Below are 24,873 nucleotides of genomic sequence, written 5' to 3'. Positions count from 1 at the left end.
TTTTGGAATCGGGTTTGTACATAGAAGAAATACGGTAAGGTTACATTTATTTTATTTTATTTAATTATAACATTTATTTGAATGAACTCGAGAGAGGAGAGAAGGAGAGAGAGATGCGTGTGAATTACCTGCGTCTGTGCAGCGTCTCTCTACTAGCAATGAAGCTGTACGTTTAATTACTTCAAAAACAGCGATGCTGAAACCTCCTTTCGGAGTAATATAATGTAGCAATTCAGTAGCGAAGTTCTGTGTGTGAGAGGCGTATGAGTGCGTGTGAATCAATGAAAGCAGCACATATCTGTGCATTAAATGGTTTTATTGCACACCTTCCAGCCAATTGCAGTTTTATATATGTTATTTTTTGTTCCAATTTGCTACTGTGTATATCTTGGTATAAAACACTTTGGGTCAAATACAGTTAAATGTGCTCTATAAATAAACTTTGACTTGACTACAATGCCTTAAATTGATGTTTTCAAGTTTGACAGCTCGCTAGGTTTTGGAATGATGAACTATGAATGTTTCTGAACTGACTTTGCAGTTATTTCACTCAGATTATATCTCCTTTGCTTTGTATTTTAGAAGGTTTTAGGTTAATACATAGCAACATCTTTATAAAAGTTTGGTTTATCTCATACAACTAAGACCATCTCAGCATGCATAAGTGGACATGAGTTTACCATATTGCATTATACACTGACCTGTAGATGGGCTGCAAGTGGAAGTCGAGCTTAATTAACTAATTAATTGAAACTTCCAGCTGCTGGTTGCAGCATCTGTTGTTGGAATCTTCTGCTGAGAGTCTCCGGTGAGAATTAATTTACTCTCTCTGCTAACAAGCCTTTGGTGGGTCAAATCTGCTCCCTTCAGAGGACTTCAAAAACAAGATACATGCATAATTACTTTTTGCAACGTATGTTTAGAAATAAAGTCATCTTTTAATATGAAATGTGCATCATGCTGGTTGTGTTGATAGCTTTACCTAATTTATGTAGGCTATGTATTGCTTGCCCTAATAAACACTGAATTGGGGGCAGTCCAGTGTCCAAAAAGCTATCGACGCCCTCTTGTGGCTGAACATGGAGCCTGCGATGAAAATAAATGATTGGGGAGGATTGGCTGCAACACAACTATTAGGTTGGAAACAAATGTTATTGACTTTTATTTAATGTGAAACACTGCAGCTGGTCGGTTTATAGATAACAGTTGTTCTTGTATAAACCTCTTCACACCACCCAGTAAAGTACATTTGTTGCAGATTTTAGACGCAACAATGAATATGTTTGATCCACACCACAAGGAGGCAGCAAATATATATAACCAATGAGTTTGCAATCCATCAGTGCTCTCTGTGTTGTAATTATTAATTAGTAGTGTTTGCTAAAGCAAGCATCATTTCTTTCTTTCTTTTTTTTTTTTTACTCAAGCTTTATGTTTGGGATTTGAACAAACTATCCAGAAACCACCTAGCAAAGCAATAGCAACATGTGAACAACCACTCAGAATACCTTAGCAATCACACCTTGGCATGGAAACCCACATACAATCAAATTGAATGAGTAAGCTAACTTCGAGTTGTGCTTGTGTTCAAGAAAATCAAAATCTAATAATTTAATAAATCAGAGTATATTAACTTAAAGGTACACTATGTAACTTTTTTGTTCAAAATTAACAAAATTTAAATGAGACAATACATCATCAATCTATAATCATCTTCTTTCAAAACGTGTTTTTGTCTTACCCTATGGAATCACTATGGTAAGACTATTATAAGTGTGGGAGCGGGATGGTTTTCGCGGGAAATTGCTTACATAATGTCAATCGCCCGTGCGTGTCTCCTCATATCCGTAAATAGAGAGAAAAGTTGCACGGGCTGCTTTGTCTAGTGATGGGAGAAACGAAGCTTTTCGAAACTTTGAATCAATTGTTTCGCGAAGTGATTCACTCTTACGAAGCGCTCGAAACTCCACACGCTGGTGACGCCTGCTGGTCAGAACGATGTAAATGCAACGAAAACTCATCTCAAGCATACATAAAAACACCTGAACATATTTTATTGAAGGTTTAATTTATTCAATGCTATAAACAAATCTTCAAATCTTCTAATCATCTAATACCATTAAATATGAAGTGTCTTTATAATAGGCCTATGTGTTATTTTTTTTTAAATTGGAGGGTTTGTTTTGTTTGTTTTAGAGCTCGGTTAATCATACTTTTAACTACATCTCTTCCTTTTTATTTTACAAATGTGCACAATATCTTATCACCATGGTGGTGAGTTTTTCCATAAGAAAACACCACTAAAAAAATAAAAAAGATCAAACCAAGTTCTAGATTTTCTAAGAAAAATATATTCTTAGAAAATCTAGAACTTGGTTTGATTTTTTTTATTCACTTTTACACTAGACAGTGTTATTTAGTATCATTTAAATATTATTATCATTTTTATTAATATTTTAATTGTTCTATTTTTATATTTTCTGTTTTTATTTTAATTTTAATTAAAGTTTTAATTTTTGTAATTTTTATAAGCCTTATTTTTTATTTATTTTTTATTCAGTTATAGTTTGTTATTTTAGTACATCAAGTTAAACTAAATATGCAAGTTTTTATATATTTTATTTTATTTCACTTAACGTTTATTTTATTTTAAGTAGCCTAACTAAAATTTGTTTTTTTAGTTTTATTTTTATTTTAACTGTAATAAACCTGACACTAAAAGCATATATTTGCAAATTTTTAATCTACTCAGTACTGTCAATAAATGTATTACAACATGCAAATGCCAAGACTAACAATACTTAAGTTTTATAATCTGGAAATTATTTTATCATGATTTAGAGATTATTAGAGCAAAAGACAAAATCTATTGCCTCATTTATCCAGCCAAGTGACCTTAGTTTTACTCCAAAATCCCTGGCTAGCATTGTAAGATTAATTACAAAGGAATTTTCCACTCCTTTTCCCCCAGTGACGGAGGAGAACAATGAACAGAGAAGGTTGGATGGACAGATTGGAGAGGAGTGTAAATGACAGTGGGAGGTAAACCCAGGAGATGACATGGGTCATCACATGTGCAAAAGAAACCTACTGGATTTCCCATTGTCTAGATCCCAAAGTAAATGGACAATAGCCTGGCTACGTATTGACCAAAATAACAATTATTTGTTTGTTTTTATTATTATTTTTGTACTATAATTGTCATAAACCTGTTTTAGAAAGTGTTTAGTCAGTAAACTATAAGCTGAATCAATTGAGGGTCATTCAACTCTTCGGGAGCCATGCACGTTCAAATGGAGAGGGTCTTTGTGCTAATTCCTTGAAAGATGGTAGCTTTTTGGGTCTCATCTTAGATTTCAAAGGTGAGAGGGGTCACTTGATCTGCTGGTGCTTAGGAGGGGCTTCATGACATGCAATAGCTTAGGAGCTCTTCTATAATAATGTCTGTATAGTGTTTGTGTGTGCGCACATATGGTGTGGGTGGGAATAGTAGCTTGGCAAACCTAATCCCCTAACTGGTAATTCATCTTCCAAGTTGGACTTCCAGTTGGTTTCCAAGTGATAAGCTTTAGACAAATTGGTGTGTTTTTAAGTTGCCAGAGAATTCTAGAACACTAGTTGACATTGTTCATTAGTCAGTCTGATTGGAGAGATCATTATGAGCACTGTTAGGTGTGAAGATTATTTATTCCTAGAACATTCCTATTAACCCTTTAAACCCTGAATGCATTTTTAGGGCCCGAGCACCCTATTGTAATCGCTCAGTCAATTCTTCTTCTCTGAAATGAATCGCATTTTTGAGGGCCTAAACATGCTCAAAAACTCACGAAACTTTGCACATGTGTCAGAAGTGGTGAAAATTGACATCTGATATGGGTTTCAGAATTAGGTGTGCCAAAATGGCTCAATAGCTCCACCTACAAAATTTCAATTAAGCGCCCTTCGCGCTTCTTTTCACATACAAGTATGAAATTCAGTACACACATCTAACAGCCCAATACCTACAAAAAAGTCTGTGCAAAATCTGAAAACCCAACAGGAAGTGAGATATTTTGAGTTTTCTCTGCAAAATTTGTGCAGTTTTTGCCATTCCCATATTGTACTTTAACAAACTCCTCCTAGAGCTTTAATCAGATCAACATCATATTTGGTCAGTCTAATCTAAAGGCCTCAGCGATGTCAAATTGCGAAGATCTAGAGTTTTCGCCGAAGGGCGTGTCCGTGGCAGCATGACAAAGTTCGATGTTTTGCCATGAAACAGGAATTTGTTTTAACTCGCGCATACAATGTCCGATCTGCCTCAAACTTCACATGTTTTATTAGAGTCCTGGCCTGAACACATCTACATGCCAGTATTCAGTTACAGTCATAGTGCCACCTGCTGGCATCAGGAAATGACTTGTTTTACACTGTGCTTAACTCCTCATAGAGATTTAACCAGATCAACATCATATATGGTCAGTCTAATCTTAAGGCCTTGAGTTTTCGCTGAAGGGCGTGTCCTTGGTGGCATGACAAAATCTGATGTTTCAGCCTGAAAGAGGAAGCTGTTGTAACTCAGGCATACAGAGTCCGATCTGTCCCAAACTTCACATGTGTGATAAGAGTCCTGGCCTGAAGACATCCATATGCCAATATTTATTTAGTCAAAGTGCCACCTGCTGGCAACAGGAAATGGCATGCTTTACACTGTAATTCACTCCCAGAAACACATTTCAATATGCCACGAAGTACCAAACATACTAGAAACACGTTACATCATGCAATACTTGGCTGAGTGCTAATGTATGCGATTAACGCCACGAAACATGAAGTTGTTGTAACTCAGGCATACAACGTCCGATCTGCTCCAAACTTCACGTTTTAGAATAGTCCTGGCCTGAAGACATCAACATGGCAATATTCAATTACAGTCAAAGCGTCACCTGGAAGTGTGGCACTTTGAAATGACGTTGTATTTACTCGCTTACATGCATGTCGCCCACTGTTCACTGTTTTCCTAAGGCCAGCGGGTGGCGGTGAGCCCGGGTGCAAGGGCCCTTTCATCGCTGCTTGCAGCTTTAATTAGAGTTGTTTTTCTGAGTGACATGGCACATTTTTAGAAAAAAAAAATTCTTTACATTTAGACATTCCCATGCTGAGAAACTGTTTAAAGGGTTAATCTTCCCTGAGGGACTGACACACCTGAGACTATATTTTGTATTTAAATATTTTAGCAATTTTTTTTTTTATCCGAATGCTCCTGACCTTTTGACCTTAAACACTATTTATATCCTTCATTTTAAACAATAAATTCTTCTGAAGAATGCTGAAGAATTAGTGTTTAGCCATTAAGCCAAAGGAATTTTTCAATTCATCTCAGCACTGAGGTCAAATCAATAATTGTTCATGTCATGAACGAATACATGGAGTCTTGTTTAGTTTTTAGATCCTATAGATCCTATTACTCTAGATTAAATAAAAGTAATCCAGGCTTTAAGTTAGATAACATTTTTGTCAAAGTTCATAGCCAAGCATGTACAGTTAGCATTTTATTTTAATTTAATTTAATTTAATTTAATTTAATTTAATTTAATTTAATTTTATTTTATTTTATTTTATTTTATTTTATTTTATTTTATTTTATTTTATTTACACAAATGTTTCTGTTCCTTTTCTTGCTCTAAACTGTTAATTTGTTGCAACAGGCCGGCAGAGAGGATTGTTCACCGCTATTCAAATCAAATTTGTTTTATGATCTTCCATCATGTTTCACTTATTACATTGTGTTGACAACTCTTAAGTACTGAGCGATATAAGCCGGTGATGTGGGCAGACGGGCCTCATCAAAGTGTTTCCTGTACAAGCTGATGATGTGTGTGGGCAGATGTTTGTAACGTGGCTGTGTTATGTGTCACCGGAAATCACTAGAACATCTGGAAAAATACAATTATCTGAACTGATAAAACAGGTGGAGGTATTGTCTTTCTATTCTCTAGAAACATCGGACCACTATTGTTTTCTTTCTCAATTTTTTTTTGAGAGCAGATATTCATTAATAAAAGCATCCAGAAGGGAACTGTGTTAATTTACTGCGAGTGTATGTCTAAAAGTGGAGTTAAACACAGCCTTGAAGCAGCGCTGCACAGACTGATCAGTGTATGACATCCAAGTACTTCGAAAGTACCTCGAGAACGATTAGAGAGCGGATTAGAGACCGATCAGTCTCTAACACACCTATACTCTTTATGAATGAGTCATTGAATCATTCATTCAAATCGTTCAAAAGTGCTGATTGATTTAGGATTTTAAATCAAGTGGCTGTTTTTTATGAATGAGTCATTGAATCGTTCATTCAACTGATTCATTCAAAAACGCTAAATCATTCAGGAATGAAACACCACTACTATGTGATCTAATACAGTGAATCTCAACCTTTTTTGAGTAATGGACCCCTGTCATATTTAGAACCGTCCTCAAGGACCCCAGAATAATGTTGGCTCATTGGTATCATTAGTGTCTTTGTGATGACCAAATGCAATCAAGTATAATTTACAACTACGTTAGTTGACTTGTCCAATATTCAGTCATATCGTCAGTTATATTATACATATATCATCTTCTTTTATGGGAACATGTCAAATGTCAAAACATACAAATATTCATATTCAGATATTTTATAAGGACCCCCTGGCATTACATCAAGGACCACTAAGGGTCCACGGACCCTTGGTTGAGAAACACTGATCTAACGGTTCTGCTTAGACTTTGTTTGGAACTACTATTTTCCTTGGCTGAGTAAATACACAAAATAACTGACATTATTGTGTCTAAAATGTACAGTAAGTTTCTCATCATTAATGTGTTCTTTATTGATCTGTTGTATAAAGGCTATATCACTTACTGCATCTCAGACATCATTTTCGAACTAAGGCTTTTCGCCGGGTTTGCGAACACCTTAATAAGAAAGTAGTTCCACAGAAAAGATGTCTTTGGCATACTCTTTTGTTTTTCCTTACTTATTATTTACATATGCGTCAGTTAATGCACAAAGTGTTGTATTCGTGCTTACAACCAAAACCGTTCACACAGCAAAAAAATGTTTTCCTATGTAAATGTGCACTAGATGGACATATTTGACCGTTGCACTTGCATTTTGCATCTTTTGCAATTTCTCTAGACCTTGCATTTTTCATTCCACTGCCCTGCATCTTGCGCAAAACTCAAAACAATGTTCTGTGTAATTGCTTTAGTATATGCTCACATGTCAACACTCCATATGATATGACCTTCCCTTTAAATAAACAGGAACAACAGTTTGTTGAGTGATGATAACTCTCATTCAGTCTCATTTTACCCTAGTTAAAAAAATAGGACAAAATATAGATAAAACAATAATCAACACTTAACTAGCGGTTGTTAAAATTTCTTTGGATGCTCGTATAATAATGCATACAGCATAGTGTAACGCCACAAACTGAAACACTTAGGTTTAATTCTTTTAAAACCTCTCATGGATTTGTAAGCCGTTCATATGAAAGAGAAAGACATTTTTGTCTGAGAAGCACTGAACTCGACAGGAAATAATGCCTACATTGAAGAAAATGAACAAAGGATGCCATGTGCAGAAAGCTAGAGTGTGAATTACAAATTCTGTTATTGTGGCATAAAAATACTATTCCCCCTCAGGATAAAAATGCAAATTTTGTTCAATCTATGCTACATATTCATACAGAACAACAGTATAGCTGAGGTTTTGTTCATATTAAAGGCACTATTCATATTAAAGGTCATTGAGCACTTAATATGATGAAAATGTGATGTGTGTGAGAACAGAGAATGCAGAAATCATCCCTAAAATCTCTAAAGCTTTGAAAAATAGGATCAATTGCATCTAGTCTATATGAAACTGTGTAATATGTCCATAGTTTTAGTCAAGTATTTTCTTTTGTGTTCCACAGAACAAAAGTCATACAGGTTTGGAGCAAAATGAGGGTGAGTAAATGATGACAGAATTTCCCTCTGTCTCCACTTGGACTAACAGCCACAAAGTAGGTTCATTGGCTCAAACTTCAGCTTTAATTGTTATATGCCTAGAGTAATTGAAAAACTCCTTTGGCTTAATGGCTAAACATTAATTTTTCAACATTCCCCAGAAGATTATATGGTTTGTAAAACGTTTCTGTGTGTAGGCTATAAATAGTGTGTAAGGTAAAAAGGTCAGGAGCATTTGGACAAAAAAAAAAAAAAAAAATCATATATAGAACAAGGATAAAACAAATGTGCTCTGTTTTGTGTTCTGTTAATAATATATGTCAACGTGAAGAGTTTCCTTTCTACCAAGTAGTTCACATAGTTTTCCAGTCATTATTACAATCACAGCACTAAAGCGTTTTTGGCAGTTTCTCATTGACGTAATCAACCAAACACGTTCAAAGTCAATATTTTCAAAGAGGCTGTTGTCTGTTCCAAGGAACGTAAAATGGCGGGATTTTATGAATTCCTCATAGCTATCTATGTTGTTGTCAGAGAACTGAAATCCAGCATGGAAATCGACCTTTACATCTGACACAACACAGATACTGTCTTTCAATGTGTCAGGAGTGAAACGATGTCCATCCTGATGGCTCAAGGAGAAGGTCAAAAGGTCTTCTGGCAGCAGATTCTTGGTCTTCGGAGCCTGAATTCCTTCATTCTGACTGTATGTCTTGAGAATCTCCAGAGCTGATGAGACTTTCTTCTCATCTTATGAACAACACTTGGCTCATAGTCGCATCCAGAGGAAATGACTTTTCCTAGCCACTCTTCATCTCAAGTGCAGAATGGGGGGAGGCATAAGTTCATTATTGTTCACGCTGCTGTGTTTTTGAGTTACATAAATGGTATTGTTGAGATCAGTATGCTGCCGCAGTACATCTGTGTCATTTTCCAACCATGGATCCCTTTTCTGTGTTGTCACAGTGAGTGTATTTGCATGTATAACAGAAAGCTGATAGCCATAAGAAAGGCATTTACATGAGACTTTGAAATCATTGTGTTTTTATCTCCAGTTTTGACGTCACTGACACTGAATAAACTGACAGAAAGTGTGTTTACATGCAAAGCAAGCTCTTAATGTGAAAAACCTGATTAGGTTTAGGGTCAGGGTTAGTTGCTAGGTTAGTAGTACAATATTATATAATATATTCTTAATAATAATAATAATAATAATAATGTATTATTAATAAATAATAATTTTATAGAAGTGACAAAGAGCATTTCTAGCTGAAAAACACAGAGTACCACCATTTCCAGGTATGAAACTCCCTGATATTTCCAGGTTTTCCTTGTGGAGCATTCCAGGAGTGGCATGTTTCTCCATAACACTTACGATTTCCATAAGTGTGTGAATTATAATCAATCCTAGCTTTACCTGCATTTTCTGAAACCAAACTGTAGACTATATTTGTTAAGACTAGAATTTAAGTCCTTAGCAGTTCTCTTATCTACCTTGCCGTTTCCATTGTGTCCAGGCCTGCGGTTTTACATTATTTTTACTCCTTCCCCCCTTTTTCTTTGCCTTGCGCGCTACTGTACTGCCTTTGAAGTCTTTTGAAGATATTAATCCTTCTTTCATGCTTGATTTAAAATCCTTACTGATTATTTTCATGAAAGAATTTCAAACAACCAGGGAATTTTTTTTTTTTCATCCATTCTGGGTGTATTTTTGAGGGGGAAATTAATAGGAAATGATCTTGTAATTCTTTTCATCTGACTGCGAGTCAGAGGTGGACGGTAAATGCGAACAGATTGCGTCCATCCAAAGAGTCTGTTTGCACTTATTCCTGAAAACTGTGAAAGTTGAGCTGCTTCCTACATATCACATAATACGTGCACAAAAAACATGTGGCAGTTGAGATCTGTATACGTGACACAAAGCAATTTGTCATTGTTAGAGATATGTTCAGTATGTTCCTATCGTTACTTTTTTCACACTCCTCCAAAGACATTTGATGACATTTAAAGATCACATGGCAAATAACTGGAGCTATAATAGATTGGTCTGAAACAAAACCTGCAAAATTTGTTGTGCACAATAGAGCATGAGTTCAGGATTAGTGTTTAGTATTAGGATTAGGAACCCGCAACCGTTGTTTTTGAGGAACTTACAACCATTGATTGTTGGTTTTTCTAGTTCCATTTAATTATGAAGAAAAAAATTGTTTGTTTTTGGCTGAATAGGATATTAGAAAAGATAAAAGCATCTTGTGCAATGGTTGACAAGAAAACCTGTCAGGAATTAGATTCAGGTTTGCCATGTTTGAACATCCCTGCAGGAAAATACACATCTTAAAGGGATAGTTCACCCAAAAATTAAAATTCTGCCATTGTTTGCTCACCTTAATCTTATTCCAAACAGGTTTCTTTTTTTCTGCAGACCACAAAAACAGATATTTTGAAGAATCTTTCAAATACATAGTTCAGGCATGAAATGCTCACCGAACGCTGATTGGTTATTTCAAAGCCGTGGCACCAGCCAATCCGAAGTATTCCTAAATCCACGTAACCATATATATCGTGCCCTAGCGTGCGATCGGTTGCATGTTGCACGATTATGAAAGCTTCTGTTATCCCTCCTCCTCCTCGTCTCCAGCTCCACCTGAGATCTGCTGAACGGGGGTTCTACCATTTTCTTGCAGCAGCCTGTCCTTTTGTTTGTTACTTTGACTAAGCTGAACAAATTATTGATGAAAAATTATTATTTGCTCAGCAGCAGCAGCACATATTGTCCGCCAAAATAAAGCCTATGTATGTTACATGCCCGGATTTTGGTGTGTTCGCACCGCAGGAACTAGCAAAACCAGAGGGACTACCAGAGACAAGTTGTAGTAATTGGACGAACACACGTGAAACACCGGCACCCTCCAAAAAAAAAAAAAAAGCTGTGTAGACACACAGTTTATATACTGTCTACTTTCTTTGTATAACAGTTCTATCTAATATTGTATTAGTCAAGACTGTTAAACAGTCATAAACAAATGGAGAATAAGAGCGCTGTGCTCTCAGGCTCAGGCGTTCTCAGCGCCGTCTAAAATAAAAGTCCGGCGTGCCATCAAAATAACAGTCACAACAACAAGTACGGGTTGCATCACTTTAAAGTTCCTACTGGCAGTGCGAATGCAACCAGGAAAATGGCCCTAGGGGGACTATTAGTTCTCGGGGAACCACCCTGGTTGCTAGTTCCTAGAATTACCCAATGCGAAAGCCCCTAATGCCATAGAAGATCCATTTTGGGTTCCCCAAAGAACCTTTCGGTGATCAGTTTTTTTCTTAGTGTGAAAGAACATTTTAATAGATTAAGCTGGTTTGTTTGCTTGGTCAGGCTGGTCTGTTGGCTAGTTTTAGAGGGCTTTGGGGCACTTATTAGAGGGTTTTGACTACTACTTCGGTTCGTTGCTTTACAGGTCATTCAGATATTGCTGATTCTTAGCCAAATTAAGCTGCTAATGCCAGGCACACACTGCATGATTTTAGCACCAATTTGTGGAAATCGCTGGAGGCAAATCGGTGCTTGTTCACGTTGGTGGCAATCCCATAGTGTGAATGATCAAAGACACAAAGCGCTGATGCATCACCGATGCCCGTGAGATATTTATATAAAGTTCAGGGGCGGTGAGCAATAGACCTGCAACAGAACATCAGCATGCATGGCTTTTGAAAGCAACCAGTTCCTCTTTTCTTTTTCTCTGCAAATCGCCGCACAGGCAACTTGGATCACAAGCTTCTTGCGTGCATCATTTTAACAAGAAGAAATCCAGTCTCACACAAGAACTCCTGTCTCGCTTGTGATCGTGCTGTATCAATTCTCACATGTGTTTGGTTGAGAAACGTTGTCGGTGATTCTTCCTATTGAAATGTTGCACAATGTGTGACCTCCTGCCGCCGAATTGTCATGTAATGTGTGCACAACAGCAAGTAAACGGTACCCCAGACAGTCATTTAGTGTGAGAAGAACAGCGATCCAACGACTTTAAAAATTGTGCACTTTGTACCTGGCATAAGTGGACCTGATTTTGTCTAAAAGACTAGCTCAAGAGTATATGGTTAGATTTAAAAAAAAAAAAAAAAAAAAAAAAAAAAAGGAACTCAACATAATTTCCCTCAGAGTGGTCACTTCAGTTTTGTCCTATTACAAGTCTGTACCACTGTCTGTTTACATGCTTATTGAAACTATGCCGATCACATGATAGCTTCTTTCCGACTCTTACTTTTACTTTTTCCTTGTTGTTTTTGTTGAAAACTGCAGAGAAACAAGAGTCCTGAGCCCCATGCCAACATCAACAAGAAACAATACTGTTTGGAATGTCACAGGCTGCAAACCTCAAAATTACATTTAGACAGTTACACATGGCCTAAAGACTTTTACTTGATTTTCTGTCTGCAAAACCTTTTCCATTCAGCAAGCAACATCATGAACCTTTGAGGGAGTTGTATAGATTGTGAGGGGCTTTGATTTTTACATCATTATGCATCACCTCACATGACCTTGTACATCCGTGCAGTTGTGAGAATCTATCGCTCCGTCTCCACCAATGAAAGGCAAGACCTTTGTATAGACCCCTGAAGGAAAAATGGAGAGAAAGTGTCACGTATTTGTTTGACAAACATAAACCGTAAGCTGGCAGTGACATACATCCTCTAGTGTCATGATATCCACAAACCGATTAAGTCAAATTAAAAAATGGACCGTGCTGCTTGAACGTTGAGGGTCTGAGCTGGATATCTGCAGCAGAAAGTTCTGTTCTTTAAGATAAAAAAAAAATCCAGAAGTTATTTTTGCTGCTTGCCAAGACTAGCATCATTATTTTTGATTAACGCTGTTGCATTTTGATTATTTTTTTTTTTAAACTGACAAATTATTTTCTATCTCTATTTCTCTTTCCTTGAAATGCAGTGTTTTAGAGAGTGTTGCAATTCAGTCTTCAGATGGAAAAACACATGTTTATGAGTCTTTGATTGGCCCCAAAATGTAAACAAACGTGTGTTGCTGGGCAGCTTCATCACTGTGCAAATGAGCCTTGACGAATCTGGACATTGCAAAATGGCATAGAACTAACAAGGACTGACTTGCAGTGCAATGCTTCAGTTAATGTGAATTTGTTGAAGAAATCCCATTATAATTATATTTCATTTTTGGTATTACCTTAGGATGTAGCAAAGACTTGGGAAATCATGTGCAAGTATCTCTCTGAATGTGTGAATCTGTGTGTCATGTCACACAGTTTTAATTTAAGCAATATTACATGAGTTGCATTTACATAACAGTACTGTAAACTAGAAAATATCAACCATATGCTTTTTTGTATGCTGCTTTTGCTATTTAGTTATTTTGTCATAGTTCAGTTATAATATGGCAAACCATAGAAATTGAATTTTTTATATTAACCCATATTTTTTTATTATTTTTTTTTTTTTATTTATTCACAAGGAACAAGGAACCTCAAAGATTTCAATGTTAACACCTATTAAATTGTTTGGAAAAGCAATATAATAAATAGCAGTAGCTATAATTGCTGTCAAATCAAATAATTGCAATTAATCACATGTAACAAAAGTTTGTAAATATATAATATATATTATATTATACACACACAGACACACATATTTTTATGTGATTAATTGATTTGAAAGCACTAGTAGCTATAAAAATGATTAGGATTGGGATTGTAGTTATAAATAGTTTTTTTTTTCTTTGTTGTATACTGCTAGTAGTGATGTTCAGGTGACGTCTCTGAGGTCATGTGGTCTATCTACAGCAATAGCACCAGATTTGTGACATCTGGTGTCACATGTGAAATTCCAGTGATTGCTGTTGTCTCTTTGTGTTGTTTTGGTCTTCAGCTTTCTATTTTAAGCGGTCAACATATGCACTCTTTACAATCCTTCATCAACACACGAATCACAGGGCCTTAGTCACTAGCTAATTTGTCTGCTGTGTGCTATGAAGCCATGTAAGTATATGAATCATCACACTTTAAATTGTTTAATATGCTTGAGTTGAATTATATTTGTGACTGAGATAATCATTTGGAGACCCTCCACCTGCCGAATAGAGTGGTGCAGGGATGATGTCAAAACCCAGAAAAGTAATTCGCCAGTGGTTCCCTCGAGATTTTCCTATGGGTTTTTATAATGGGGTTTTTCAAATTATAAGTAAAATATGGTCTGTGGTAAACATAAGGTGACAATACTTGGATGTTTTGTTCTACAACATAAATTACACACACTAATATCGAAAACACGACTTTTGGGGCTTTTATGTTTACCACAGACCCCATTTTGCTCATAAATTGAAAATCCCTATTATAAAAACCAATAGGAAGATCTCAAAGGAACCGCTGGCGAATTAGTCTTCCGAGCATAGTCAACATGTTTAGTATCGATACTTGGTTGCACCACTCTATACTGATGCATTGCTTGTCCTCTGATACAACAATCCTTTTTACTTGACATCACCAAGACCTCATATATATATTTTTTATTACTCAACTTCTAGGATCTAATGGACACTTTTCACAATCCAGTCAAATGCAAATGGTTAAAACCCTATAATTTTTTCTTCTTGAATATTGTATTGCTATGAAAGCTTGTTTCCGCCAATAAAAAAAAGTTAAGATAATTGCGACTTTTTTCTCACAATTGCGAGTTTATATCTCACAATTCTGACAGAATTGTTAGATATTAACCCACAATTGTGAGTTATAAAATCCAATTCTGAGGAAAAAAGACAATTCTGACTTTATAACTCGCAATTGCAAGTTTATGCCATGCAATTCTGAGAAAAAAAGTCAGAATTGTGAGATATAAGCTTGCAATTGCGAGAAAAAAATAGAATTGTGAGATAAAAAGTTGCAATTACCTTTTTTTAAATGTTTTGTTCAGTGGTGGAAAAAAGCTTCCTTACATTCATATTTAATACGGCTAGTAAAGGTGGCTTTTAAAGGGATCATTCCTTAAAAATAATTTCATAATAAAATTTAAAAATGTTCAGAACATTCACGATTTCACTGCATTCTTCTATTGCATGGTACATCATATTTATAATACTTACAATAGAGTTGGTATAACTACTTTAGTTGCTCTTTTTTGTGTTGCAGTATAAGTCACCATATTTCTTATATGTAAAAGAGCACCTTGGACTTTCCACAGAACATTTCCTCAGAGGAAAGAAAGTCATGCAGGATTTGACCAGCCTGGGGGAGTAAAAAATGACAGAATTTCCATTTTTGTGTGAACTGTCCCTTTTAAGAAATGAAAATGACTTTGTTCCCATAGTAAAAAGCTTGAACATGTCAGGTTTTAGGACCTGTGGATTCCCTGTCCACAGAGGAGGCACTAAGACAGGGGACTTCTGGCTCTAACTACCACAGCAATCAATTTCTCAACAACAGGAGCTCGTTCGGACTGGATGACAAGAGCATTCTGTTTCCCCAATTCAGGATTAAGCATTGGAGCAAAAGTGGAATATTGAAATATATAATCAAGGCATCTTCTGATTAACTTTCTGAAGTGATAGAGAGTGAAGAAGAGGAGGAGGAGAGAGGTAGGACAGTTTGATAACGCATGTATGCATATAATACTTTAGAAGTGAAGTTGTGCCCATACATTTTGAAGTATCTGTGCCCATAAAAATAACAAAACTAATCTTGATTTTTAGTTTAACCTTAGTCCACTTTTAAGCTTTATACTTAAACTCTGACCTGGTCTGATTACTTTAAAATTCTTGTGCACAATCTTATCTTGTTTGTATCTAAAGTTTGTATTTTTCTCTGTACTTTATACAGAAAAATTCCACAATTTTTAGATCCAAAGTGCATGTAATTGTATGTAGGAGAGTTCATGACAATACCTATAGGATTAGCTTATAGTTCACAGTCTTCAGGGGCAACCAACAATCCCATTTGTCCCTTCTTTAGGGGGTCTCCCTCTCTTTAAACTTCAGGATCATCAGGTTACCATTGCGATACGGGCCATAGCAGCGCTTTCAGCTGCAGCACACATGCACAAAACCTCTACTCACACATGACTCATATTACCTTCCAGTCATACACTGGTGAGGATGTAGCATCAGGTCAGACATACCTTCCATATTTTTCACATCACGAAAGATCGCACAAACTCAGTGCTTGCCTGTTTTTTAAATATTTTTTTTTCTGCGTTGTACGGCAGACATGACTGTAGCCATCTCAGTTACCTACATCACTCATTACTGATTCATGAGTACCAGTCATTACAAGACATAATATGTGGAATACAGTATACACATAGCAGCCAAGAAAGACAGACTTTGACATCAGCATTCTTGTGAAGCAAGCTTTAACTTTTTGTAAGGACAGTGCAACTTACATTCATAAATAAGGGAAAATATTTTTCAAAATTATCAAGTGCTTCTATTTTGAAGATGTCTTTTTTTAAAGAACTAGTGTACATGAAAAATTTAAATTCTGTCTTCATTTATTCACCCTCCCATCATTTTAAACTCTTAATAACTTTTCTAATGCAAAAGGTAATTTGTAATGAATGGGGACTGGAGTTTTCTAGCTTCAAAAACGAAAAGCACCATAAAAGAATCATTAAAATATCATAAAAGTAGTCCATGTGTATGAATGATTTGAAATTTTTGTAGTCCTCACAAAAGCCTTCAAATGATCAAATGTTTTAGTAGTGCACGAGTCATACAGTATGGACCACTTTTATAGTACTTTTTTTTTTTTTCATCATTTAGGAGCTTGACAGCCCTTACTTTCATTATATCTTCAAAATAGTGGCCTGTAATATTCAGCTTTTGTGTTCTGCAGAGTTTGTTTGACATTGGCATCGATAGTGATTGTCATTTTTGTGTGAACTATCCCTTTATTTAACTCTCTTAACTAACTTGCATTTCATGCTGTTTAGCCAGATGTTTATTCGGGTCAATTGCCACTAGAAATCCAGGTTCATGGACTCTGATGTTCTCCAGACATCTGACACACTTTTAGCTTCATACTTTGAACACAACAGGTTGTCTTCTGCCCTTTAATGATGATCCAATTTCTTGTGCCATTTCTCTTTTAGAAAGAACAGTGTTTGGGTAGGAGAAGCTTATCGTCTCAAAGCCAAGTGATCTGTACTATTAACCTACTCAACAGGCTTTTTAAGGCTACCAGGCCACATACACACACGTTTTTGGAGTGAGAATAATTTAAAGGTAAATTGTTCTGCATGTGTACAAAATACAGGTGTTACATCTTGACATAGTGAGAACCATAGAAACAGTTTGACATCTCAAGGTCGTAAACAAGAAACATGGATGTCAACTATTTAAAATTTTTGGTGTGAGCTATTTTGAAGCAATATTAAAGGGATAGTTCACCGAAAATTGAAAATTTGATGTTTATCTGCTTACCCCCAGCACATCCAAGATGTAGGTGACTTTGTTTCTTCAGTAGAACACAAATGATGATTTTTAACTTGTTGCCATCTGTCAGTCAAATAATGCGAGTGGATGGGAACTTCTACTATAAGAGTAAATAAAACTTGCATAGACAAATCCAAATTAAACCCTGCGGCTCATGACGACACATTGATGTCCTAAGACACGAAACGATCGGTTTGTGCTGAACGCAGTTGGACATAGTGGTGTATTAGAGGTAAAAAATTATATAAATACTGTTCGGTTTCTCGCACAAACCGATCGTTTCGTGTCTTAGGACATCATTGTGTGAAGAAAAAAAGTCACCTACATCTTGGATGCCCTGGGGGTATAAGCAGATAAACATCAAATTTTCATTTTTGGGTGAACTATCCCTTTAACTGAATAAGAGATACTACTGTTAAAAGTTTGTACTCAATAAGTTTTATCTTCTTTTTTGGAAGAAATGAATATTTCATTTAGCAAGATGGCAATTAAGGATTAGTTCACTTTCAAATGAAAATTAGCCCAAGCTTTACTCACCCCCAAGCCATCCTAGGTGTATATGACTTTCTTCTTTCTGATGAACACAATCAGAGAAATATTAATAAACATCCTGACACATACGAGTGGAAGTGCTTCCATCCATCATAAACATATTCCACACGGCTCCAGGTGGTTAATAAAGGTCTTCTGAAGCAATGCAATGCATTTGTGTAAAAAAAATATATCCATATTTAACAAGTTATGAAATAAAATATCTAGCTTCTGCCAGACCGCCTTCTGTATTCAACATATGAAGAAAGTGTAAAACTATTGCAGTTCTCAAAGCTTACATTAGTTCACCCAAAAGTGAAAATTCTGTAATTTATTACTCACCCTCATGCCGTTCCACACCCGTAAGACCTTCATTAATCTTCAGAACACAAATTAAGATATTTTAGTTGAAATCTGATAGCTCCGTGAGGCCTCCATAATGGACACTTCCTCTCTCAAGATCCATAAAGGTACTAAAAACATATTTAAATCGGTTCATGTGAGTACAGTGGTTCAATATTAATATTATAAAGCAACGAGAGTACTTTTGGAGTGCCAAAAAAAACAACAAAATAACGACTTATTTAGTGACGGCCGATTTCAAAACAATGCTTCAGGAAGATTCGAAGCACAGATGAATCACACACTGATTCATTTGTGCTCCGATGCTTCCTGAAGCAGTGTTTTGAAATCGGCCATCACTAAATAAGTCGTTATTTTGTTTTTTTGGCGCACCAAAAATATTATTGTCGCTTTATAATATTAATATTGAACCACTGTACTCACATGAACCAATTTAAATATGTTTTTAATACCTTTATGGATCTTGAGAGAGATCCATAAAGGTTGCTCCCATTGCTCCCTATGAAGGCCTCACGGAGCTATCGGATTTCAACTAAAATATCTTAATTTGTGTTCTGAAGATTAACGAAGGTCTTACGGGTGTGGAACGGCATGAGGGTGAGTAATAAATGACAGAATTTTCATTTTTGGGTGAACTAACCCTTTAAGCTTACAAAAAGCTTAACTGACACAATGCCAGTTTACACTTTCTTCATAATTTTAATACAGAAGGCGGTCTGGCAGAAGCTATATATTTTACTTGATAACTTGTTAAATATGGATATTTTTTACACAAATGCATCACTTCGCTTCAGAAGGCCTTTATTAACCCCCCGGAGCCGTGTGGAGTAACTGTTTATGATGGATGGATGTGTATGGAGACACTTTCTTCAGCTCATACTTGTGACTCCTGTTCACTGCCATTATGAAGCTTGGATGCGTCAGGATATTTATTGGAATATCTCCGATTGTGTTCATCAGAAGGAAGAGAAGTTGTAAATACCTAGGATGGCTTGAGGGTGAGTAAATCATGGGCTAATTTTCATTTGAAAGTGAACTAATCCTTTAAATTGATCAAAAGTGACAGCAAAGACTTTACATTGTCACCAAAATTTTCTATTTCAAATGTTCTTTTGAACTTTCTATTCAAAGAATCCTGAAAAAAGTATCACAGTCTCCACAAAAACATTAAGCAGTGCAACTGTTTTCATCGTTGATAATAATAAGAAATGTTTCCTGAGCAGCAAATCAGCATATTAGAATGATTTCTGAAGGATCATAAGACACTGAAGACTGGAGTAATGATGCTAAATTTTCAGCTTTGCGTCATAGAAATACAAAGTGTTTCTGTCATGAAATTCTAGATGGCACAGGATGATTGGTCCTTAACTCAAACTGCTTGCAATCACATCATTCTCTATAGGGTAAAGCTGATTGGTTCCTGCTGTATCAGTAGCCAGTGAGCTCGCTGCTCAGCCTTCAAATAGCAGTGCAGCGTGCTTTCAGAAACCCTCCACCTTCCCCAGCTCCACCTGTATATATCTGCTACAGGTAATTTATGTATGCTAATGTACAGCAGCAGCATGTCTTACCACCACAGACAAGCTATGACAAAGATGATGTTGTTACTTTTCAAAACCGAATTAGGTTGTAAAATGAGTTTTTGAGTTTAGCCGAACTCTGTGTAGTACAGAATGAGATAAAATACTCCAAAGAGGAGTGACAACCATAATTAGCTGCAGCGTGTATGTGGACACTGTAAAATCAAAAGCTGCTTTCCAACTTCTGTCCGTATGCTTTGAAATGTTTATCTGGAACCGTCAGGTACTTTAAAATTGGCTGTAACTTTCAAATTTCAACATCTGCCAACACATACTCACAACAGGAAAGAATTCCCATTTGGCCTGAAATTCAAGAACTGAACAAAAGGAAAAACTTGACTTGCTGTCTTGCCATAGACCCTCACAAGACATCACTCTCTTTGGGATTTTAGTCCACCTGCCCTCTTTCCCACAACCGTCTGTGGCTTTTTAGAGGGGTTTATGGTGTCAGCCTTGAGGGGGTTATTGGTGATGACCCTGGGGCTTCCTCCTTTGAGTCAGGGATTACCTAAAGAATAACAAGAGAAATGGGGCGAAAAAATCCACAGCTCTGTGAAAGCAAATACCCCGAGAGCGAGAGGTGAAGGGGAACTGAGAGGTGATTATCAGGGCTCAGACTAAATAGGAATTAACAGCTGGATTTGCAATGTCAGAATGGTTTCAAGAGGTGTTTGAAACAAGGACTAAAGGTGCACAGAAGAGAAAAAAAAACTTTGTTTATCGTATGATAAATTTCAAGCATGTGCTAAATGGGACTCATGTGTGTTCTCAGGAGTTATCAGCATGGTAGAGTGTAACAGGCGAGGGTAATTTCTGTCTTTCTTCCCTTTGAAGAACAGCGACGAAGCTTTAAAGTGTCCTAACACGTGGTTTCAATTCCAAGGCACTCCAATAAATACCGCTCTAAATGTATGCCGTCAGTCCCCATACAGTTCTAAATCGGATTTTTGATGTAAACTATCCAGCATATTTACCATTTCTCCTCTAAATAGTTTCCAGATATACAGGTGTTTGCCCGTGAAATATTCTCTGACACATCCTTTTATGCCGTGCTCTGTAAACTAGTGGAACATGTCGGAGGCCTTTTTCTCAGGCCTGGATCACCGCCAGCCTCGTTCGCTCTTTTCAACCTGGCTTCAGGGAGCTGTGTGTTTAAGGACTTGAACTTCTAATTCCCCAGCAGTTTAGCTTTCAAATCTGACATAACAAGCTCTTACTGTAGTTGCTATAATTGCAATGTCATGTCTTGCTCGGTGTTAATGATGTCAATGGAATGCACCTGTAGGGGAAGAATTATGTCTGCACAATTATATCTGAAGAAATCAAACAAGGCACTCCTAGTAGTGGTGGACAAATTAATACTTTTTATTACAGTAATGATGTATATATTAAAATATGGAAATTCAATGAAAAAAAATGTGTATTTTAAAATGTACATTGCCGCTCAAAAGTTTAGATACCTTTCAAATACTCTTCAGCACAATGATAACAACAAAATCTTTACAGAAACTCTTTTAAATGTCAACATAACTGCATTAAACACTAACAGGCCTTCTCTTTCACTAAAAAACACATAAAATAACACTTCATTTCACACATTTATTCTCCTTATCCGGTCCTATGCAAAGCATACTGGGAACTAGAAATCCATTGCCTAATTTCCAAAGTTATCAAGACAATTTCATAAAGTTACTACAACTTAATTGAAAAAAAGCCAATTAACTCAAAAATTTAAATGACAGATGATATTAAGTTGATGTAATGATCAACATGATTATGTCAACAAAACTCAACACAATAATGTTTGCAACTTAAAAAGTTTAATTAAAGTAATTAATTAGAATTTTTAATTTGCAACCATGCATTTATTTAAATGGTGGTAACAGGTCCACTGAATTACTTTTTAGCGTGAATGTAAAGCTGTCCTGAACACCAATAGCTTCACAGTGGGGGCCTAGGACTTTTTATTTTTTTTAATCTGATATAATAACATCATATTGAAATAAACTCAACATAAACTTTGTTTACAGAAACTTCACAAAACAAAATAATAAATGTATGTGAAAAACAAGTAAGGAAAAATTGATGACGGGCCACTGAATTCTTAGAAAATAACGCACACCCGAGGTGGTAATGCGGCCATGACGCGAAGCAGAGAATTCAACGGCCTGGAGTCAATTATTCCACTTATACTACGGTTATCATACGTCAAAACACTGTTCTGATGTTGTATTTTAAGACATTTGTCAGGTTTTTGTCTTTAAAACCCTCTTGTGTGTGGGACTAATATCTTACGCATCTCATCCCAAGCCTCTGTTGCTAATTCCAAAACATCGTTTCAGAACTAGTAACGGAGGCTTGAGCCAGTTGATACAGTTATTAACGCAGTTAGAGAGAGAGAGAGAGAGAGAGAGAGAGAAAATAAGCATATGTGAATTAGCCTACCTGTCTCTATCATGGCAGCAGTGTCTCTACTAATAGCGAAACTATAAGTTTATCTACCTCAAGAACCGCACAGTTATTACCTCGCTGGTGAGAAATATCATGTATCTTTTATTATTATTCCTTTATTTAACCAGGGGAAGTCATATTGAGACTATAGTCTCTTTTTTAAATGATCCCTGGCCAAGAAAGGCTGCACTTAAAAATGTATCAGCACCCCATAAACCATACAACACCTAACAGTTGCTAAACTGTTGCTTTTAAGTTGTTAAACTATTTTACTGATTAATTTGTCAGAGCAGCGCTGACAAAACGTTTCTGTATGAGTGTGTGACCGTAGTATACAGTAGGCTATGTGTTTACGTTTGAGAGAGAGAGAGAGAGAGAGAGAGAGAGAGAGTATGCGCTTTCCGGACACAATAAAACGTATTTTGTGGCAAAAACCATGACAATAATTGTTGTTTTCATTCTGTTATTTACTATATTTATTTGCTTTGCCTGTGTCATTGTGGGTTTTGGTTCTTTTGCGGTTGTAGGCTGTAGGACCTATTGAAATAACCGAAAACATTTGGCGAAGTGATATAGAACTGTAATGCGGTCAAGAGCCTAGAACTACTTTAGCCGTGCATTTCCCTGAAAATAATTGCACACCATAGAACGTTGGTCAACCAATCAGATTCGAGCATTCAACAGTCCTGTAATATAAGAAGAAATATTTAATATTCATTTATAAGCACTATTTTAATCAGGTGAACAAATTTGAGACAACGATCAAGTGACTCTTTGTAATGTCAGATGTTCTTGCTTCCAAACAGTGCTCTATTTTCAACATTCTCAAATCATACTAGAGAATGTGAGTTATATTTATAACAAACTTCATGCAGCTCGAGTGCATTAAATAAAGCTTTCACTCAAATTGTTAAAGTGTTTAAAAGTTTTTGCACTTTTGAACCACATTGTATTGGAGTATAAACATTTTTACTGTCACAAGTGTATACTGTCATGCTGCCCAACCCTCACTCCTACTTTAAGAGTTAGTTTTGTAGTGTATACAGTAATTTGATCAGACTCTTCTTGGCAGGTAGCTGTTTAATGGTTGTAAATCAGTATTTTTATTTTTTCATTTTACGTGGTTTAATGATTATCCCAGCTCTTAACAAGATAAGTATGGTTGTTTGTTACAGGAAGACAGCGTTTACGCCCTCTTGCACACTTCTGTAATAAAGTGTTTTTATGTGGGGGTTTTCCTTTCATATTAACAGCTCTTATATTTCCTGCTTTAAAGGTGCTACAAAAGATTTTATTGGATTACTAGGAATAAAATGGCCCTATTATCTGAAAAAATCACATTTGCCTATGTGATACAAGAGTCTATGTGCATTCTATGGTGTCATCAACCAATTAAGCCGCATTTTCCACCGAAATTACCTGCTACAATTATCCCCCATACCTATAGCTAGCTGCATTTCCATAGCAATCTAAAGTACCGTGAAATTACTGTGCACAACTTTCCAGTTCCTGCTGGATTTCGTCCTCCGCTCATCGTCAGTCCATTAGTCGTATTTTTTAAACTCCATTGTTGATTTGAATAGCAAACAATAACAGGACAACCCACTGAAGAGATGTGTCTATCCCTCAAAGCTTTGCTTTCATTCCAGTTAAAAATCAAAGATGGCGCTGATGCGAACAAGGCCTATGACATCATTTCCTGCGCCTCCAGAGTGATTAGCCACATGGCGTTTAGCCCATAAGCAAAGATGGCAGATTTTAAATCACATACCAGGGTGCATGCAGCAGCTGAGCCATTAAGATGAATGGGATTGCTAACAAATGGCTTTCTCCAGGTATTATAAACCACCTTTCATCCAGTTTGCTGACATGTCTTTGGAGAGAGGGAACGTGGTTGAAGCTAGATGACGGAAGTTAGCAAGACAGCTGAAATCGCTTACAGCACCTTTTAAGCCCTGTTTATTTTACTTGTGGAAGAATGATCTTTTCCAATGTGACAAGGATTTATTTTCGCCATCCTAACATTGGAACAAATTTCAATATTTAGAGCGGCTGAGGACAGTTGTATACATCCACCATGAAGCACAGTGTAAATCAGAACATCTGGGGAAACTGCGATGTGAAAAAAACAACAAGAGTAGGGATTCATTTGCCATAGGACCACTAACCACACAGCCTCGGGCTTGGAGTTTGTGGACCACAAAGCAAAGCTAGACTGTTTGATTGTGACAGATTCTCAACATCCTTGGCCCTTAATTTTTTCCAAATGTGTTTTCGCTTGTGACTTATTAATGGATATAACTTCACCGGGGCTTGATTAACACCCCATAACCCGCCAAATGTGGGAGGATTTCAGCAGTGGTGTGTAATGCAGTCACTCCTACTATCCACTCTGGCGGGTTGAAATTTAGATATAATATAAAAAGGCATCTAAAATAATTAACTAAGTGCAATGTAGTGTTGTCAAAAATTTTAGATTTTTTTATACAGAAATATCTGAAACACTTTCAATATTTATTTTCCGCAGAATAT

At 36.3% G+C, this 24,873-nt stretch overlaps 2 protein-coding genes across 6 annotated transcripts in view; one reads left to right on the top strand and one right to left on the bottom strand.

Annotated features, from left to right (window-relative positions):
- kcna3a (potassium voltage-gated channel, shaker-related subfamily, member 3a) overlaps positions 1 to 1,942 on the bottom strand; it is a 33,620-nt gene extending 31,678 nt beyond the window's left edge. Inside the window, exons 1-3 of the transcript XR_007186090.1 lie at positions 1,812 to 1,942; positions 983 to 1,086; positions 702 to 874 (exon numbers count right to left, since the gene is read on the bottom strand). The gene's annotated coding sequence lies outside the window, so the exon portion shown is untranslated. The remainder of the gene's footprint in view (positions 1 to 701; positions 875 to 982; positions 1,087 to 1,811) is intronic.
- Positions 1 to 24,873, top strand: part of ngfb (nerve growth factor b (beta polypeptide)) — a 62,923-nt gene that overhangs the window by 22,445 nt on the left and 15,605 nt on the right. The window contains exons 1-2 of one of the 5 annotated variants that reach the window (XM_048199006.1): positions 15,307 to 15,562; positions 17,074 to 17,206. The exons of 3 other annotated variants lie outside the window; for them this stretch is intronic. The gene's annotated coding sequence lies outside the window, so the exon portion shown is untranslated. Of the gene's footprint in view, positions 1 to 15,306; positions 15,563 to 17,073; positions 17,207 to 24,873 lie in introns of those variants that run through there. One more of the 5 variants, XM_048199005.1, reaches the window with a different exon arrangement.

Source organism: Megalobrama amblycephala, linkage group LG8 (assembly GCF_018812025.1).
Source record: "Megalobrama amblycephala isolate DHTTF-2021 linkage group LG8, ASM1881202v1, whole genome shotgun sequence".
NCBI lineage: Eukaryota > Metazoa > Chordata > Actinopteri > Cypriniformes > Xenocyprididae > Megalobrama > Megalobrama amblycephala.
This window is presented reverse-complemented; position numbering and strand designations above follow the sequence as displayed.